At 38.5% G+C, this 18,805-nt stretch overlaps 1 protein-coding gene across 3 annotated transcripts in view; it reads left to right on the forward strand.

Annotated features, from left to right (window-relative positions):
- Window positions 1-1,796: 1,796 nt before the first annotated feature.
- The window catches only part of LOC119649994 (U-scoloptoxin(01)-Er1a), a 72,699-nt gene continuing 55,690 nt past the window's right edge, over window positions 1,797-18,805 (forward strand). For 2 of the 3 annotated variants that reach the window (XM_038052451.1, XM_038052454.1), the window contains exon 1: window positions 1,797-2,018. The gene's annotated coding sequence lies outside the window, so the exon portion shown is untranslated. The remainder of the gene's footprint in view (window positions 2,019-18,805) is intronic. The other variant, XM_038052453.1, reaches the window with a different exon arrangement.

Consider the following 18,805-nt stretch of genomic DNA (forward strand, 5'->3'; position numbering starts at 1 on the left):
GATGTTGCGGTGTTTTTGAAGAAGTGCGCAAATACGTCTGTCGGTAACGTCTTCAGAAACAATGGAAAGAGTGCTGGGGATCGACGAAAAATTTGTTGCCGCGATTTTTAATAATTGCGGTGTTAACTTGTGATGCCGGGATACGGGAAGAAATGAATCTTTAGCGCCATATAATTGCGCCGTCTCAAGGGTTCGTAGATTGTGAGGCGGCATGGTGCTGCTTTTTTGGGTAGCAGTCGCCATTTGTGAGAAATTGCAGGTACTGGTACATTTCTTAGTTTTTCAGCAAAGTTACAATGGTACTAGCATGCCCTGGTACTTGCCGAAAGTCGCGACCGATCGCACATTTCGGGAGGCGGATCTAGACGTTGATCTAATACTACTCCCTGAACACAAAGCACCGACGGCCCCTGCCAACTTAGAGACGGTGACTGTAATGCTATCCCGAAGCCGTATACGCCAGGATGGCCTGTGTGCTCTGCGGAAACGAACTGCCCAAGAGAGAAAACGCGCAAGTGGAATGAGCGTAGTTCGACAACCAAAGAAGCAAAAGAACGGCGGAGAAGAAAACGGTCCTGCGTCGTCTATTGCGGCGTTCTTTTGATTTTTTTTGAGATAACAAAAAGAGTCAGTGCCAACTCTTGCGATCTGACTTATTTATTTACTTTACAAAAAGAATACAAAATACCTGAATATCTGAAGTATCGACCTTCCAGTTTCTAAGTTTTTTCTTTATTCATTTTAGAATAAAAATGACTGGGTTTAACTATAATAATTATTTAATTTTAACACTCCTTTCCTTTCTTCCTCCTGACCCTTATTAGAAATCACACACAAGTAGAAGGGTATCTTCAAAACAAGTTGTCAGGAGATGCCGCAGTAAGGAAGGGGGGGGGGCAGGATCTCAAAGGTCACTCTCATTATCAACTGAGGCGGGATAGAGATGTGATGAGGATGCGTTCTCCATTTTTTCCTTAATCGCAAGCCTGGAGAGTCGTGCAAGCGCGAGTCGACAACGCACTTCCATAAAGATACACTTAGGTGCTAGCGGACTCAGGTTTTGGGATAGCTCTGCTCCCTTTGTTGATCAAGATGGTCATTTTTGCCACTATTATATTAACGTACATGACACCTCTTACATAAAAAATCATAATGCTGTTTTAATTGAAGACTTCAGCTTCCGTTTTCTGCCTTGCTTTCACTTGGTTTCCCGGAATCAAACGGATACCTTCAATGCAAGGCTGAGAAGTCCCAGAGGACAATGAATTATTGAATTGCGTAATCCTTACTTCTTAGCTAAGAATTGGGCAAAATGTGTCTAGTCATCAATATTTTGAAAATAAATTTACTTCTATTTTTAACGGTACAATCTTACCTATTTACCATGATTTTGGTCTAGTGGAGTAAACCTCTCATACTTTAGGTTGAAGCGCCGGATGCATCTATAATGTTACTATACCACGGCAGAGTTTCGTGCCTGAATTTACTCTTTCTCTCGTGCGTATACCTTGCATGTACCAAAGCCAAGAAATTGGCTAAGAAGAAGCGAGCTGAAGACTGGGAAACCTACGGCTGCGGCACGAATTGAAGCAGCGGAATATGAGTATCTAAACATTTTAAGAAAATCGTCTTTCCACCGTCGTCGTTGTCTTCCTCTTGCACTTGGTTTTGTTGGCGATGGAGTTGTTGTTGGTGGTGCTGCCGTTGTTACTGCTACGATTATTGCTGCTACTTAAAAAACATTAATGGAACATGGGGCTGCTCCAACGTGTGGAGGGGTCTGCATATAAAATCAAAATGTCGAATGAAATACCGATCAGTCTTCTTTTTCAAACGTATTTCAAATGAACTCAGACTGAGAGACATAATTTTTTCTGCTGTGCTTGTAACGGACAGTTTTTCCTCTAAATAGTTTCTTGTGAACTGTTTTCCCTCTTTGCGGAGTCTAAATTTATACGGAATTATCTGAAAACAGGAAAATTTTAGTGTTTCGGTGCGACGGAGTTTATTTGGAGAAGGTAAAAATTGTGAAAATCTTGTTTGCTTATCAAAAATAACCGGGATCCGTGATTTCGGGCTGATAGTCGGTAATCGGAATTATCCGGTATCTATTTTCAATGACCTGATTCAACTGTGCCTTTGGAATTATCTGGATAAAGTTCATAAGGATTTGGTGCGTGTGTGTGAAACGTTCAACAAGAAGTGCATTGCAGTGCTTACAGTTTTATATAAGATAATTGACATGAACGTAAACATGATACTAAAAGCGCACCACTGTTATGGCGATTATGGAAAACATAATTTATTATAGCATCAACGGAAAGATAAGACGCAATGAAAAGTGAAATCTTTTATTATTCAAGTTTCAGATGCAATGCACAAAATATTTCTTGGATAATGACTCTTATAAGATACTTATGGTAGCGAGCGTTTAATTGGATGCAAATATTAGCGTTGAACCTCTGATTCTGGCTAATTTCCGAAACTCTTTCCCTGTTTTTAGGATGTGTTAATCTTCTGAAGTTTGTTAAGTAAATACCGCCAATAATCAAATGCGAATTTGAGAAGATACATGCATATATGCTTCAGATATTTCCTCTGTATGTATATATATGTTAAGGGAACGAGTAGAGTAGGTACTAGAGATTAGTGTGCGTATATGATTATGATATTCTGGAGTAATCTGTTACTTCCCGAAATTTTCTTACGTTAGTGCACCTTCCTCATATCCAAATGTCTTATATTCTCATTAAACAAACCTTTATATGAAATTAGTTCTGAGTTTCGCATCAATTTTTAGTTCCTTGGATCATATAAGTATTTGTTAGGATTTAGTTTGGATCATAGCCGACTATATCTGTATCTTTTTTTTTCTTCCAACAAGCCTCTGCTTATTGCATTTCCTTTCATAATCCTTATCAAGGTAGTGAAATGCTACTTAATTTAAAATCTGTACATTACTTGAGATTAACGGCTTTAGGTTGGGCCAGCCAACTTTAAGCTAATATATTTCTGTGATTTATAGTGTTAGCCTTCTTTTAGGTCCTCCGTTGGAATTTTTCAAATACTATAGGACAAGTACTAAAAGACACCGGTTATCATTAGCAATATTTGCGATTGAACCGATTCTAGTAGTTCAACATTTAGGATTCGTGCTGATCTCCGAGTTGGAGTAAAAGTTTCAACTGTAGTCGTAATTAAGACCTTGTGGGAATTAGCCAAGAAAACCTTCTGGCTTTAAGATCTAAATAAGTAACCTTATTCATTGTAACGAAACTTAGCAACTTTTAGTTTCAATCCCTTGCTCTCCATGCTTTAAATCACTATCCAATTCTTCTGAGAAGAATGTTGAACATTCCCTTTCTTTTTATGGATTGGAGTGGGTGGTTATCAGAGTACTGTCTCTAGACAGGTCTGAAGTAAACACAAAGTACAGCACATGCATGTTCGTATGTAATGGTTCCTAGACGTAAAGGCTTTGTGCTTTGTTTGGAATCTAATTTGGGTAAGGATCTACCTCTTTGCACCATATATTAGGTCTTCGTGACATTCCTTCCCGAATGTCTATTTAATCCTGAGAAATAAAGACAAAAATTCTAATTAAGCAAAGCAGGTCTAATCTTGGAGACGATTCTGTGGATTTGCTAGATATTACTACCAGATCGATGATCTTCAGATATAGATGTCATTTTTCTCCTTAGCAGCAATTTTCCAAACACCTATGAGCGAATAGGTAGCGCACTTATTGATCTGTAAAAATCAATTAGTGTTTTATCTTTAACGCATTTCGAAAGCATCGAAATTTATGAAACTGTACAAGCCTTAACGAATAATGAACCTAGAACAGTGCAAAGTAAATATAAGTAAAGTTGGTTATCGCTATGCTTGGCAAGTCTGTATTAATTTTTCCCGTAATAATGTCCTGGGATTGACATGTTTCTTTCGTATTCTATATATATTCTGTATATTCTTTTTGCGTTCGAAACAAATTTTGTTTTTTTTTTTGCTGTTTGAAGACTAAGCCGTGGAAATTTAATGTTGATAATCAGCAAATGCTGCACTTGTTTCGTCATCACTCCTTATCCAGTTTAATGGGGGGTCTACATTATTGTATATCCCTTTCCAAAGTGTGTAATCAAATGGTGCTGAAGGTAAAAGACAGTATTTGAAAACTCATCTGTTTTTGGTAGCTACTGCTAACCATTGTTTCAGCGATAGAGACCTATGGTTCTGTCATTCTCTGCACAATGGACTTTTAGTGATAAGCAGTTGTTGGATCTCGCCCGGTGATTTATGTGTTGGTTTTGTCTTCCCTGGTTGCTTCAAGGTGGAGTACTTTGCACATTGTCTCAGTTTTAAACATCAGTTTAGTTACCAAACTAATGCTAATATTCTTCCGAAACTTGAATTAGTTAATCAACTTTTTCGTTGACCTGCAGATCCTTTACCGGGTCTAAGATTCCAAACATTTTTATTATAGCTAAAAAAGAAAGATCCTGGCACACATCGGTAGTAATTCACGATTAAGGTTTCTCCTGGCTGTCTGGTTTAAGTAAAGTTCAGAGCATTGGCTGGATTCAATCTAATCCACAATTGTTTCCAATTTGATGATCCAAAACATGATTCCCAGTATGTATTGCGTTGTAGTTCCCATAAAGGGAAAGCTTATGTCCTAATGAATCTTAGGAATGCTCCAACTGCTCCGTAGTAATTTTGAATTTTAAAGGTTTAAAGGAGGGATTCACAATACTCGTTCCAATAACGATGTCTGATTATCGATTTCATCAATATTCCTGTCTCATCAAAAGCTTTGACGTCTAAGTACTTTGTATTGTATTGTGTTTTTTTTCTGAATCAGGCGGGTTTCCAGAAATAATAGCACATCAATTTTGATTGGAAATGACATATTTTCCGTTTAGTATTTTTTTTTTAAGAAGAAGAACTTGTAGAATTTGCTTGGGGTTATATTTTATTTTTCGAATCATGTCTTGCATTGATAACATGAACTGGGTCTGTATCTGTGTCAATAAGACGAAAATCCTTCTAAATTTTGGCAAGTGCGGTTTGCATCCACCAAAGGATGGAGTGGATCTGATCTGGAAGACTGGGAACCCGAAAGCAGCTCTACGTACTGCCCGAGGCCATGATCTGAGATTAAGAGTCTCATCCTCTTCGGAATTAGCTAGCTGGGTTTTCATTCTCTGGCCTTGGGTTTGGGCGCCATTAAAGAACATCCTGTCCTTTGATGACATGAGGATGCCAAATAGGGGGCATAAGAAACATTGATTGATTGATTGATCCGTCGCGGATATTCTCTTTGTTCGTTGCAATCGGGTCGCCAGTTTTACGGCTCTATGAGTGCAATCGAGCGGCTTCCTTTTTGACTTTTTTCATTTTTTGTGCTCCCCATGATTGCGTCTGATATCCCATATAGTACTTTAGATTCTGGTGTGGTCCCACGCATCGACTAAAGGGCGGGTGATATTTTGGTTAATGATACATGAGGGACTGAAGTTTTGAAAAGGATCTCCCTGCATTGCCAAGCATGGGTTAGAGAGGCGTTCAGGTATATGTGGATAGGACACTATAATTGAGCTGTAGCATTTTCGGGCGGACTTTCACGGAAAATTTCTGCAAGTTTTTGCAATAGTTCTGACATCATCGTCGACTTTGCTTTTGATATTTTGAACATGATCTCAAGCGAAAATGCATGCGGTTGACTGAATATAGTATGGAAATACTTCAACGTACACTTGAAATCTGTCAATGTGATAAAAGTGTTGAGATTGTTTCAAATATTCCCTTATATTATGAATCTTATCATACTTCGCAAACAAAACAGAATAACACATCAGTTTGCTATGCTAACATTTGAAATATTTCCATGGGGACATTACTAAGCCCAGCAATTGTATACTAATTGAGAGCATTGATTTTGATGATACAATTTCGTTTTGAATGGGCGACGCAGTTCCTGTCAGTATCTTTTTATGAGTAGGCATTCCATCTATTCATCCATCTAATTTGTACAGGTAACATTTATTTGAAATCTTATCAAAATGCAGGGATTAGCTTTTGAGCTTTGTCATAGTATTGGAATTTAACTGTGGTACACTTCTCCGTTTTTTTCAACTACAGCACATTTTTCCAATTTGCGCGTAGATTATGTTCATGGACGAATTTCAGCCTTCCTCATGTTCATGTTTTGCGCAAAAGTAGTACTTTCCTCTCTGCTTTTTCAACTGAACATTTTTTGGTAATTGAATGGTATGACTTGTAGCTGCAGTATCTAATTTTATTTACAAATCAGAAATCATATGATGTTTTAAATGGAATTCATTTGCTTCCACGCCAACCGTAGTGGTTTCACTGTTTGAAATCTAGATATAGAAATCAAACGAGTTCTGTATTGCTGAACGATTTTTGAGATGATCATTAGTTTCGTATACTCTCCCAAGGCTGCTTGGCTGTCGCTACAGATGCAATGTGCCTTTCTTTCAGTCGCTTGTCAATCACCCAGGCTATGGTCCTTGGCATCGGATATAGCTGAAAGACCGTTGTAGATTATCCCAAAGAAAAAGCCTAGTTCTCATATTAGAGTAATAGTACCTTCTACACCTGCGATCCACAATTTTTTCACCGCACAGTCGTTTCTGTGTTGGGAAGCCACAAATCAACTTAACTAAAGTCAAACGAACACGACTCTCTTTGCTAGTATCACACAGTTCTTGGAAGGGGCGCAGTCAAAATCATGTACTCAGCCTTGAGAGCTGCGTTTTTTATCCTAAAAAAAACAAGCAATAGGAAGCAGACCCACAGCGCTATCCACCCTAGTTAGCATCTTAGTTTTCATTTGGCCTGTGTACTTTACCGCCTTGGTGCGAATGTGATGCTCAACCAACCTCTTGAGGCACTTCATGAGAATAATGTTGAGCTAATTTGCCTTAAGTTTTTTGGGTTTGAAAAGTAGGCTTGGATATGAAGACTGCCCTAATCTTCTACTAAGAGTTATGCACGTAGCCTAGAACGAAACTAGTCAGAAAGATCGTTTTTAGAAGTCAGTTAAGATGATTCTCCATGTTAGGTATTCTGGAATTTTCAATGGATAGTGTAGGAACTCTTGCTTTTTTACCTGCAGCACTTTCGTGTTGAAAGATTTGCAGAAACTAATAATTCTGCCCCTTATAATTCCATCTGTGCTTCTGGATTATGTATAATACTTTCAAAAGAATCTGCGATCTGATTCAATTCTGCAGCCTGTGAAAGGACAATCTTGGTGGACTCATCCCGCTTAAGGGCCCACCATAGCCTTAAAGTCTCCCTTTCGCGTTCTAGTTCCTCACAGTATGCTCTGAAGGAGAGTGGTTTCGAAATTTTCATAAGCCGACATGTTGGGAGTTCTTGAAATTTAACCAGTTTTCTCTCTTATTACTTTCAAAAGAGGGATTCAGAAATTGTCTGGTTAATTTCCCAGGTTTTTGGAATTCTTGATTCTACCAGGGAATAATAGGATAAACACCTTCAAAGTGTTCTATCATAAAAGTGTGCGATTTAAAATTCCTGACCATAGTCTCTAATCAACTCCAACATCTTTGAAGAACAAATTATAAGGTGATTGCCAAAGTATGGGGTCGTTCATCAGGTCGAGGAGAATTGGAGTATTTTCACATTACTTTAGCCCGATCAACGTTGGGTTCACTGTACTTTGGCGGTCAGGAAACCAACTTAAGTGCTGAAATAAATATTGCATTCTCTCTAGAATTGCACTTACTGTTTCCCCCACAAATATGTTGAGCGTTCACACCGTAATTTATTAAGGATTCACAACCATTACAAATACATAGTATATTGCCAGATCTCTTAGTTTTCTGGCTGCGAATTAGACAGACAATCATAAGACAGAAACATAAGAGCAATTACGACATTTTCCCTCTTACCATTGACGTGATATTGTATGATGACCGCAACTAGGCAGAGGATCGTCTCGGCAGGATTACTTCTGACAAATTTGTCTTCAAATCACAGGCTTTCGGTCTTGTATGCAAAATGCTGCATCGTAGAAGTTTGTAGACTGCTTTACAGACCCAATGCCACTTAAGGCAAGTCCTGCTATTTTTTCGCTACCAGCACAGAAGAAGGAAGCCCTTAAGGCTGATTGCGATGTCTGACTACTTTGTAGTCAACTTGGTTAAAAGTGGTCGCGTAGAATTCCTTGTTTGTTTGTGAATGATTTTGTCCGTACTACGTACACTTCCAGCGAATATTTTGTGTGACACCGCTATTGGGATAATCTGCAATCTGTTGTCATTGGTCCATTTATATAAACATGGGTGTCAACATATCGTCGGAATAGAAGCTCCTTTGGTACTTGGCTGCTGAGACTTTAAAGTAGAATTTTGATGTGATATCTGGATCAGCTGTCAACGATCTTTTTACAACCCCGCTAAATCTCTTGTAGGAACAGGGACGTTCAGGAGGCTGATGTTTCGAAATTTGCTTCGCAAGCATAGAATGCATAACCGTTAGTTTATCTTTTCAAAAGCAATAATAGCAGATCTAATTTTTCAGCTGACTGGGAAACTCACTCCGGGCACATGGTTTACTGGATGGCTGCTATATTGTACATATGGTATAGGCTCCCTTCTCTAAGATAGCGGTAACTATCTAGTACATTGGTTGAAACGCGGTGGCATTAACATTTTGACGGGGAAAGATGCAAATTATTCGTCCTTTTTCTTTGCAGGGTCTGTTATTTTGTGTTCAATGCGGTCCTAGGCTCATGCTAAAGAATTCTCGTTAAGAATCAAGTGGCGGAAAAATGACAGTGCAAATAAAGAATGCCATTTGTTCGGCAATAGTTGACAGAAGGCATAATTATGTTAGCACGGGAAATTTATGATCGCATTATACAAAGGGAAATCAGAAAAATTAATAAATTTTAATTTTCGTCCCTTGAAAAAATTCCTGCTTCATGGAATCAGCCTCCCACAACCCTTAGATGGACCTATGTTTGCGCAACACCTCGTGTGCTATGAATGTGTGCTTGTTTTTTATCCGCCACTAGCGCACATTTCTTTTAAAGATTTTACTCTGCAGGCCCCCTTAAACAATCGTTTATCTGTATACAAACCGCATTAGATCACGTTGCTCTCTCAAAAAATCAAGTTATGCACTATCGAGTAGAAAATGAAAAATCATCTCTTCAATTTAAATTCGTTCAGAGAAATTACATCCACTCCGTCAATCATGGCACATGTTACCCATTAACGCTGGAGAAATAACAAATAGAGATGAATTCTCAAGGTTTCCTTTGAATTGCTTCGTCTTTGAGCTAATGCAATCCATACTCCATTCATTCATGGGCGACTGCGACCATCATCAATATTGGAATATTTCTATTGCATACAGCAAATGACTTTTCAAAGATACTCGAGGTCCAGATACTGCTCACAAGGAGCCAGTGTTTGTTTTCAACTTTAGGTTTTGAACTTAGGCATTAAACGTAGCTACCGCGGAAAGACTCGTTTTTTTAGGTACAAAAAGTCAAGATGATGTAAAATATTGTGAAGAGCGCGGCTTGCTTCCATCTGGAGGATCGTGATTTAATTAAACTGATTATGATTATTACGAGTACATTTATTGTATATTGGAGTTGGTTTTCTGCCTTTTCAATTGTTGCGTAATATTTTGGTCAATATTCGACGAGCTCCAATGATTTATCTTCATGGATTTAACTGCACTTTGGCGTTATTTCGCGATAAGCACACGTACTTAACGTAATTTGCAAGTACTTATTGGTGGCTTTAAAGCAGATCTAATTGGGACTATTTATGCTGCAGCGCTTTTTACAGCCTCCATTAATTAAACATATTTTCGGCCATGCTAGTTAATTTCCTTGGAGGGAACATATAAAGACTATTTTATTAGCTCGGTGAACATGTATTCGTAAGTCATTCATTGTATCTTATTTAGCGTGTAAAACTTTCCTATCCTAATTTTCTTTACAACTTTGAACAACTCGCAAAAAATTTAGTTATGGGTTCCATTTCGGCACTTTAAAGAATATCTATTTTTGCATTTCTTATACATACACTGCATAGTCCTGAAAACTTAATTCTGAACAAAATCATAAAGTCTCACATCGGATACGGTTAGTCTACATTATTAATGGGGTTTTTCTATGTGCTCGGTATTTTAACCTTCTTGGGCAAGAAAAGAAAATTAATCTTATTTTTGTATATACTATTATCGGGGCTTGAACTATAAAAAAAAAAAAATTATTTAAAATTCAGAATAAAAATAAGAAATGATTCACGGAAGTAGATAATTGTGTTTCAAACAAGAACTACTGATGTGTATAATTGTCAAAGTTTCAGTCTAGTCGGTTCGATAAAATTTTAGTTGTGCTTCCCACCAGTCGAGAAAATGTAGTTTGGAGAAAAGCGCGTTTAAAGTTTTCGTTTTGTATGTAGGTTTGTATGGGACGTGCTCTTCTATTTACTAAAATTCAGTAAATATTTAGAATTTCGGTCTAAAATTTTTACAGCATACTCGCCATCGTCACATAGGAAAACCCCCTTAAAAGCGTTTACTATTCTATATAGTTCCCATATTCTAAGGAAATGCAGGAAAACGGAAAAATACTTTTAATGCAGCCACAATAAGAGCATCACTTAAAATATACGGTTTTACTTTGTCTGCTTCATCTAATTAGCCTTTATGTGATGTCCTATCTATTCAAGTGTCTACGCCTACGGTTGTCTAAAGACACGCAAATGGTACCCTCGGCTGATAACATTCCGAAATACTAGTAAACCCGTTGCAAAGTCGATCGACTTCTCAGGATCTTTTACTACATGGACTACAAATACATGATGGGATTCGCGTCACTAAAATCTCCAGAATCTTAATGAAAGTGTTTACGTTGGTATTGAGATGGAGCAGTAACAAACATTCTGAAAGAAAGGTGGTGGTTCTTTGCTTGCGGACAAGTTCTCAGTTACGTCCCTTTTTATGTCTCGCATTTTCTTCGGATGTCTTCAGTTCGTTTGCAACACTTTCGATCAGCTTATCTTATTGAATAAATTAGATATTCCAACTTGTCTTTCATTCCTTGTAGTTGCTTTAATCTGCTTTCTTTTTAAAAGTACTTCATGTTCGGGACTATTTTTAACAGCTTTTGCCAACTCCTGCTGACCGATTTCATATGAGCAATCAGTGTGACCACTTTGTGGTCAGCAGTAGATTTAAGAATTGCCTTCTAAAAATGCCTAACACAAAACGCGCCGATATCGCCCTTGAAACGGATCATTATGGAATTAGATTGAAGAACGGAAGGAATTAACACGTTGATTTCGGTCGGGGATAAGGGTAACCCTTCTCTGGGGTGGTTTCGTTTTAAGTTGGTGTGAATGAATGATCAAATACACACACAAACAAATGTTTTGAAAAGTTATTTCGACAATTTTAACTGATTTATATGTTCTTTTATGCACTGAATCTTACAATGAATTCCGTTGCGGTCAGTATCACGTTAAACACAAAACCTTATTAAAATCGGTTTACTGTCTCTCTGTTTGTCCGTCACACGCATTTGTCTCGGAGACGGTTGTAGCGATTGACACCAAATTTGGTAGAAAAGTGGGAATTATGAACGCTCACGCATATAGTGAGTTACATTCTTTTACATCGAATTTAGAATTTGTTTTTCATCAAATACGGTCATGTGGGATATCAAATGAAAGGTCTCGGTTAGTACTTTTCGAAGCCGGTCTTAGTTTTGACATTTGTTGGAAAGGTGGGGAGTGCGGGGGGTTGAAATTGATAATTTGTTTAACGGACCCATTCTCAGAAACTACTTAACCGAAAAATCTGAAAAAAAGTCAAGAGGCTGCCACTGTATGGTGCCCCAAAGTACCCTCCATAGCAATACCTCTTCGAATAAAGTTAATAATAGTACATTTCTAAAATTTTGTAGTATATTTTGTAGTAATATAGGATACAGCATAGAGCATGATCCTACCAAATGGGGATAATGGCACTATCACTAAGAAACTTATAATAGGTTAAAACTGTCGCTTCTGTGCAAATTCTAGATTTTGAATGTCAATATCACTTGAAAGTGGATATTCTCACATAGTATATGCATATGTTACGTGCTACATACTAATGGGACAAATGCACATTCAAATCTCTTTATAAAAGAAATACACAAAACCTTGCATACCTGAAGCTTCTAGCTTCCGGTTTCCTGACTTGTTTTACAAATCGGGTATCTATTTTCCTCAATGGTATTACTTGAAGAAGATAAAAGAAATGGGTATTAAAATATATGAAGTCGTATTTATTATTTTAAGGATTTATTTTTGAATTAAAGGAAACTGCAGTCTCCTCTGGATAGCGTCTGCATTCTCCTTTTTCTCTAATTACAGCCCCTAAACCCACAGAAAAATAGTCCAGCTGAGGTTGGAGAAAATGCACTTTTAGGCTTATTCGACAATACCAGGCTTGATTATATTTTTGTAATCAGGATCTTTATTGTAACCAAAAAAATTCTCTACAAAATCCTTAAACGCGGACCACACTTACTAAATTCCTGGAGATCTGCTAAGTTTTTCTTTGGAGGTAGCAAGTTTTCTTGCAGAATATTGTTTTGTCCAACCATGAAAGCCTTTGGCCCTCAACTCTCCGTGGACCAGTAATTTGTTCTGTCTCGACTGTCCCATAGACATAAAAAACAAGAAAATTTGGTGTAACCAGCTTCTTACCCAAGTAACTTATACATATGTACATACATGATCTTTAAATCGCTTTACATTTGCTAACTGGGAGCTTCATGTTTGTTTGATCCAGATCTCTCACCAAATCGTTTGTTTGTTTCTTCTTGGAAAAAAAAATTGGTCTAGTATTCTCAAAGCCAGAGCTTATATGTAGTAAGCATAAAAACGTTTCTATCATAATACCAAGTTAGAAAATGTGCTGATTGGTATTTCCTTTTTAAGGTTTACTGTCTCTCTGTCTGTCACACGCGCTTTTCTCGGAGACGGTTGTAGCAATTGACATCAAATTTGGTGGATAGGTTGGAACTGTGAACGCTCGCGCATGCAGTGAGTTACATCCTTTAATGTTGAATTTAAGGGGAAAGGGGTCCCCATATATGCAAAAAGCGGGTGTAAACTTTTTCTACCAAATATTCAGGGTATCAAATGATTAGTACTTTCTGAGGCCGGTTATATTTTTGACATTTGTTGGAAAAGTGGGGGGGGGGGTTGAACGTGATTAACGGAGCCATTCTCAGTTCAGTCTTTAAAATAGTCAGTTGGATGCCAATATCACTTGAAAGTGAATGTTTTGTTTTGTTTGCATTTCTTAATCTTATCACATCCGATGAAGTTCCTTCTGGACAAAAAGGCTAGTTACCGCAACAAGGGCATACGAACTGTTCCTACAAATAGAAATGATATCGTCTCGGCTATCAAACGGAATAAAATCGCTAGGTTTGACGATCTCCCGCAATGCTATTCATCGCTGCTCCTGCAAAGTGGATGAAGGGGATAATCGTTAAGGTTCCGGAAAAAGGAACCCGTGCTGAGTGTGACATTTAACGAGGCATTTGCGTGCTCCATGGCGTCGTTAAGATAATAGCTAAAGTAACGCTGGGACGCATCAAGGAATATCTTGAACACTTAATCGAGAAAGATCAGACTGGTTTTCGCTCCGTATTCTCATGCATTGACAACATCAACATCCTGTTTTATTCTCGGCTTTACATACTCTTCATCGATTTCGAGAAGGCTTTCAACAGTGTGATCAGGGAAGTTTGGGGTGATCGCCTCAGGAGGAGTATTTCAAAGAAACTTATAGCTATAATATCATCATGATGGCACAAAATGCTGGGTGCTACATCAAGGTAAAATCTCAGCGGAATTCAAGCTCCCAAGCCGAGTTGGCTAGGGTTGCATCTTGTTACTGATATTGTTTCTTTTTGTTACCAGCAACGTCCGTTGTGCTGCCTTGTCCGGAGGACGTGGAGGAATTCAATGTTAGGGTACATTTATTAATTTAAAAACTATTTAAATCTAATAGATTTATTGGATTAATTAAGTTCGATAAAATGTTCTAGCTCAGTCGAAAAATCTCACAACGTTAAAAATTAAGGAAGCTTGTTTGGAACCTTCATCTCAACTCGAATATCGTTTCGCTAAAAGGTTTTTCTTCAAACACGTGGATTGAAGAGTAAACACTCACAAAGCCAAAGTTCTCAGTCTGACTGGTCCTCACAGTCTGCCTATCTTCATTAATGTGCAAAGCATCAAAGGCGTGGATCCATTTGTGTCCGGATTAGATGTTGCGTGATGGATTAGCAGCTATAGATCCCCCTTTGCAGTAACTTCAACACTAAGACTAATTTAAGAGTGTTCTTTGCAAATGTCCCCTTTTTGTTGTTATATTGGAGTAGCACATGACCCGGATTGTTTCTCAAAAGCTCCAGTAGAAGTCTACCCTTCCGAGATGGCCGGCGAGTATCTTGCCCCTGGCACAATTGGCGTAGAACAGTTTAGTTGCCAAGAATGCGTCTCTGATACATTTTTGATGATATCTTTCCGTACTTACCTACTGCCATTTTGATGTATGTTCTTTCTAAGCGTGCCTTTCGTCCTAAGCTCTTGACTGACGATTTTGATAGTGAAGAATTTTCCAATCAACGAAGTGCTAACGTAAAGCAAAGTTAAGGACTAATTAATTAAGTGCTCACCCTAAACTTTGAAGAGTGGTGGTCCGCAGCATTTGTTGATTTGTATATCTTCTGTCTCTTTTGTCAAGTATCGGGCATTTACACAGTCTCTTCATTCTTATTTTTTCACCATATTATTATTTTCGATTAGATTGCGTTCACTTTTATTATCACTACACTTAATACAGAGCAAGTAGGAAGTTTTCAGTAGCAACACGAGCACAAAGCTAAATACAAACAGTCACCCATGGCAAGGAGATCACAAAAGCTAACGCCTAACCAACTCAACCATAGCGCCTTACTTCAAGTAAAGCAGGGATTTATATTGACCTTGAACCAATTACCAAGAAATGAATGTTATGTGGATTAGCATTTCCGTATCTAATTTCCCACAAATCCCGAAACTAGCCGTAGTATCCTTTAGAGCTGGAAAGGCGTGTGTAGCGAGGAGTTTTGCATAATGTTTTCGATGATATTTCGCCTTCCCACAATATCGTTTATGGTTCGACACAAGATTGTTTCTTAGCGATACCAATCAAGAGCCTGCCTAAGAACTTGGAGACTTTCAGATATGTTATGATATAATTCTTCGTTAGATAGTTACCTCTATGTGCTACCTGCGTCCAGAACAGGGGAAAAACTCATCTACCCCAAAGCGATGCAAATACTTCTTACAATCACCGCGCCCAGTAAGGAAACTTTTTCTCGATACACGGGATTGGTGTTCTGAATTGTCTCCGTTAGAAGATCATTCACCAAACGTACGCTTCCTCATTCGATATTCTGAATGTATTTTGCATTTTTAGCACAACTAGATGATATACAGAAGCAAGTCTCCTCTGGTTCATGGCGCAGTATTTTTGAATTCCACCTAGATCTAGGACCTCTGGTATCGAATTGATTGTGGAATGCACCCGCCGAAACCCATACTACCGCTCCGCGTTTTCTGCGTCTTACTGTCTAAAAAATCTTTCCTATATCGTTTAAATGATCGGTGGGAGACTGCAAACAGAGCCGTCGGATGGATTGGTATGATTTTAGAGTAAAATGTTTATCCATTAGATTGAGCACGAAACACTTCTACCATTTCGATGGTTCAAAAGTGCTAGTGAGCCAATTGGTATACGGTTTTTAAAAGTAATAATCGTTGGGGCGACAATCGAATTGGATCAGGACCTTGAAGTATGTTAGAGCACTGCATTCCAAATAGCAACGGTATCTAACGTTATGTCTAACCGGTAATGTAATAACATAATACATCCGCCCTAATCCCGCGACGTAAATGGCATTCAGTTCTGGTTCCCCTACTGCCGACTTTGCAGGGCTAGGTATTACCTCATGAGGTGTGTTTATCTTTAGAATGCTCTTCCAGGACTTAGCCATTCTCTTCCTTGTCTCCTCTAGCAACTCATTTTGTATCTTTACATAAGGAAAGACACTGCCATTCAATTCTTCTTCGATTGGGAATCTCCTTAGTTATTAGCTCCGGGTTCAAGTTTAACTTCAGCATTCATGTGTCCTGACAGATGTGGCAACTTTACTTCTCGAGCGAACAGCCCACTGTGATCTGCTTGTTACTATCGGCATTGCATTATCTCGCGTACGTCTGAAAGCGATGCAGAACTTCGGATCTATTAGATAGTAAATTAACCTAACCCGCTTTGTTTCTTCATGCTTAATGGGTTTAGGAAGCAATATCAATTTTTGCTTTTTCACTAGATGGGAAATAATCCTTCTTTTACGCACGCCACGCTTGAAAGCTTCGTTTAGAATGCAATGCACACTTATGGTCGTCTATCCTCCCATATATTTTCGGCAGTTCCACCTAGGTAACTGGTGATTAGCATATTCGCTATATTAGATCACTGTTAATTTTTAACTTTCCTCATGTCACTCTGTTGGCAACAATATCTTTGATTGCTGATGTTGCTGATCGTAGCAGTAAGGAACCTAGGATAGAACCTTGTGTCACACTGCAAACTATTTTTCGTTAATCGTCTGAGTTGCATTGCAGTCTACTTCGAAGCCTGTAGTTTGACTAGCTCCTCGGTATTCCTTGATGGAACGCATGCTTTACAACTAGAGTTAACACTGCGAACCATTCGCCGAATTCCTTGTCAGAAGGAGGTCTTCGTTTTACGCAATAGGGAACAGTCTATTCTACGAAGCACCGTCGGAAAGTAAAAGTACATGTTGGCATGTAGCCGGGCTTCTTCCATTTTAAATAAGATCAATTCGAAGTTTGCATTTTAGAAACTCTTGACTCACGATCATGCCTTGCGGAAAGTGTTAATCCAATCTCCTGGCAACTGAGAAACCCGCGCCGCCACCCATTATCAGGTTGTAAGGGAAAGATTGCTGAGATTATAAGGTTAAAACTGTTTATGGGGTTGCCCACTACACCCTTAGAACCAAGAGACAGTCTCAATACTGGTGTCACCTAATTCCAGTTTCTGACACGAAAAGTAAAATCACAATTTCAGTCTGACAAATCATCATCATGTTTGACAATCGTGTGGGACTATAAAGGGACCATAAACATGGCAAGATAGTCTGAGATTTTTAAGGGCGAGTCAGAGTCAAAGGAGAAGTGTGCTGACATGACAAGTTCAGACCTGTTGGTAGGTACACTTACTATCAAGACGTGCCTCGGGTGTTACTCGTTCAAATAGTTTTCCTATGGTATTCATCAGACAAATCGATCAACTTGAGAAGGGGTGACCTAATGATTTACCCGACTGCAGGATGAGTGTTATTCTGACTGCAGGGCGTATTCGGGATTCGCATTCGGCCCTTAGTCTTATTTTCCACCAGTTTTACGGAATCTATAACTTCCTCATCTACCATTACAGGAACTTCGTTGGGCTTTACCTGTACTGCATGTAGGCTCGTATAGTAAACATCTTTTGAAAAAAGAGTGTTCATTATTTCCTGTAATAACTTAAGAGAAGTAAACAGTTCGGTGAGGAGCATTTCCCTTTTAGCGATGGCATCATTCACCTGTATGCCCATCCCATGGCTCAGAATCGGCTTGTGTACACATACGTTTGAAATATTTGGCTCAACTCTTTGTGGCAGCTACTTGCACATGCAGCTCCTCGAATTTAGATCGCTTTCTTCTGCGTTCGAAACGCCTCTTAGCTTTGAAGTAGTTTTTACGATATTCTTGAATTATTGAATTCATCCAAAAATTGGAATTCGTCGGCGTGTGTGTCTGTCAGATACACGCACTTTTACCGAATACGATCATACCTATAGACATGTGAAACACCATGCATGAAATGAGTAACATTATTCTACTTTGAGCTTAAGCCCTCTTCTCCACCCTTAAGACAAGCAAAAGAGGAACTCATTTTTTCACCGGGTATAGTCGTATGGAATATCAAATGAAAGGTTTCGAACAGCACTTTTTAATTTTAATATCAGTCTTAAAAGAGAAGAAACTATTTTTAGAAACTTCTAAACTTATAACTTTAGAGAGGGAGAGAGCGTTGCTACTAGCCCAATTTCATTTCAATCTGCCAATTCATTCTGTGTTTATAAACCATTTAGTATAGACGTATGACAGTAGTTTTTACAATGGCAAAAATCAAGTATCGTGAAGTTATTGAATTTTTATTTTTGGAAGGTTTAAAAGGAAAGGAAATTTATGAACGGGTCTTGAAATGTGACCGTACAAGCTTTGAAGACGATCCACGTCAATAAGGTCCGCAAACAGCAACAACACCAGAAGTTATGGAAAAAAATGGAAGATATCGTATTGAAAAATCGTCGGGCGACTGAAATAAGCCCTAGGCATCTCATTAGGCAGTGTAAACAATATTTTCACTGAAGTATTGGATTTCAGAAAGCGGTGTGCACAATGGGTGTTGCATTTGCTAATAACGGAACAAAACCTCATTCGAATGAGACTTTCTCAGCAATATTTAGAGCTATTTCGAAAGGATAAAGTGGATTTTGTGGGTCGATTCATCACTATGGGTGAGACTTGGGTCTATCACCATGATCCTGAATCGAAACAAGAGGCAAAGAGTGGAGTAAACCGGGTTTTTAGGCTCCTAAACTAGTTCG

The sequence above is a fragment of the Hermetia illucens genome, chromosome 2, assembly GCF_905115235.1.
Source record: "Hermetia illucens chromosome 2, iHerIll2.2.curated.20191125, whole genome shotgun sequence".
Lineage (NCBI taxonomy): Eukaryota > Metazoa > Arthropoda > Insecta > Diptera > Stratiomyidae > Hermetia > Hermetia illucens.